Genomic DNA, 2,908 nt, shown 5'->3' with positions numbered 1-2,908 from the left:
CTCTCTCTAACTCCGACTTTCAAATAAATCAATAAATCTTTAAAAAAAGACTCAATCTGAGGCCCCAGAGTGATCCCACAAAGCCCAGCGTTTTTGGCTCTGAGAACAAACATCTCAGAAGCCTGACCTTGATTTTTCCACGCTCTCTTTCCTCGGTGTGGAGAGCTCTGAGCACTGCCCGCGCAGGGGGCCTCCCAGAGGCTTAATGTTCAGGGTCAGTGACTCTCGACGGCAGAAAGGAGGCCAGGCCCACTGCCAGGCCTGTTCCCGACAGCTGCTCCCTTGGCCTCTCTAACACCGAACTTAGCGGTTCAAAGTGACCTCTTCTGGTGGCGATTTCTCTCTACAGTCATGCTCCCGAAAATCCACAACACCAGGAGAAGACATCAGACGCACCCCCGTGGAGGGATATCCTACAAAACACCTGAGCTCAATTTGTGATATTATTAACCCACACGGTGGGAGAGGAGGGGTGCACCTGCCTTTTCCTCTTCATATTGAGATCTGACACGCCCTGGCCTCGCCGGATGCAGCCTCTTCCAGCACGTGGCTTCTGAGTGTCAGCCTCCAACCCGCGGGATTTCTGGCTCTACCACAGCTCATGTCCATCTCTCTACTCTCCACCCTGCCCCCCGTTCCTGCCCAGCTGGGCTCCCTTCTCCCCTTCTGTCCTCTTCCCTGGCCTCTCCTTTGGCCTCCTATCTCCACGCTGTGTCTCTCTCCCATCATACTTCACCTCTGGGGTAGACAGTGCCCCCAGCTGGCCCCTCATCTCATACTGTCTACCTCTCTTCCCTAGTGAATACTTCCCTAGTGCCAGGCCCCAGATAATCCCTCTTTAAAACTCAGAAAGCCAGGGCCTGTGTTGTGGTCCAGCGGGTTTTGCCATGACCTGTGACACCAGCATCCCATATCAGAGTGCCAGTGCAAGTCCTGGCTGCTCCACTTCCAATCCAGCTCTCTGCTATGGCCTGGGAAAGCAGTGGAAGATGGCCCAGGTGCTTGTGCCCCTGCCCCCCATGTGGGAGACCTGGATGGAGTTCCAGGCCCCTGGCTTTGGCCTGGCCCAACCCCGGCCATTGCTGCCACAGGGAAGTGAACCAGCAGATGGAAGATCTCTCTCTCCCTCTCTCTGTCACTCTGTCCTTGAAATAAGTGAATAAATAATTTAAAAAAAAAGACTCTAAAAGTCAGTGAGGTCATCCCCAGCTTCTTCTCTATGTCACTATCATTTACTGAGCAGCAGGAGGAGTGGGTTCAGGTCCTAGCTTTGCCCTTCCTGGCTGTTCAGAGGGAGAATAATAGTATCTACTCCCTGAGCCAGTTCTGAGGATTAGACAAAATGCCGAATGCTGAGGGCCTGGCACACAGCAACCACACAGTGTTTGTCGCCATTGCCTGTAGCTAATACGGTGGTTCAGGTTAGTGTAGGTAGGGCACCCGATATCGAGGTTTCTCCAACACATGTCACTGTCCACCACGAAGGCACAGAGTGCTCCGGCGTGGTGTGGGTGCTGAGGATGGAGCTGTAGGGCTCCAGCACAGCTGTGGAAACCTGGAGGGATGGGTAGATGGAGAACTCCACCTTGGATTTCTTGCCATAATCGATAGAGGTGTTCCATCAGCAGAGATGAACCCAGAACCAATCTCCACCCCACCCTCTCCAAAACTGGAAAACCAAGAAGCCCTGCAGCCCTGTGCCTGAGTCAGCCAGTTTTAGAACTCGGTCCAAGATGAGGTCAACGATCTCCTTGCCAATGGGGTAGAGCCCGCGGGCATAGTTATAGGCAGCGTCTGCCTGGCCTGTGATGAGCTGCTCGGGGCGGGAGAGCCGCGGTCAGTGCCAGTGAGAACTTTATCCCTGACCGTGGGGGCTACAGTTTGAGAGCTCATTTCTCTCTCTCCTCCAGGCCCCTCTCACTGACTCTAGCACAGATGGCTGACAACAGCCGGACCTCCAACACTCACTCTTCTCCCCAACTTTAAACTTGTAAAATAAAGCATGCATCTGGAGAAGCATGTAAAATAAGAATAAGACTTAACAAATAATTACACAGCCAACACACGTTCCACCACCACACTCATTTTACAACGTCTTATCAAGTCACTTCCTTATTGGCAGGTTATAGCTTTTTTGTTGGTCATAAACAGATGTCTACCCTTGGGGAGATTCCAGGCCCCTGAGGGAGAAACACCCTGGCCTCAGATTTCACATGGGCACAGTTTCTTGGGTGGGGAGGTCTTGGACATTCCTGCCATTGAGTTTCCCTTGCTTCTGCTTCAGGTTCAGACACCTGCAGCCATTGCCTCGAGATCCCAGCTCTTGGCATCCCTAGGCTCTCACTACAGGAAAAGGAGATGATCATGATAACTGATGCTCTCTTCCTGGGTTCATCCCCTACGTCCTTCCTTTCTTCAATGATTCATTCATTCACTCCTTCTGTTATTTTTATGCGTCAGGCTTTAGACTAAGCTCTTAGGCTACAACAAAGCATAGAATAGACACGATCTGTTAACTCATGGAATTTACTACCTACATTTATTAGGACCTGCTGTTTACCAGTGCTAATAAAAACAAAAATTGGGGCTGGCATTATGGCATAGCGGGTAAATCCAACACCTGTGATGCTGCCATCCCATGTGGGTGCTGGTTCGAGACTCCATTGCTCCACTTCCAATCTAGCTCACTGCTAATGAGCCCGGGAAAGCGGCAGAAGATGGTCCAAGTCATGGGCCCCTGCACCCCTGTGGGAGACTGGATGTAGTTCCTGGCTCCTGGCTTTGGCTTTGCCCAGCCCTGGCCATTGCAGCCATTTTGAGAGTGAACCAGAGGATGGAAGATCGATCTCTCCGTCTCTGTCTCTCCCTCTCTCTGTAACTTTGCCTTTCAAATAAATAGGAATCTTTT

Source organism: Lepus europaeus, chromosome 10 (assembly GCF_033115175.1).
Source record: "Lepus europaeus isolate LE1 chromosome 10, mLepTim1.pri, whole genome shotgun sequence".
NCBI lineage: Eukaryota > Metazoa > Chordata > Mammalia > Lagomorpha > Leporidae > Lepus > Lepus europaeus.
This window is presented reverse-complemented; position numbering follows the sequence as displayed.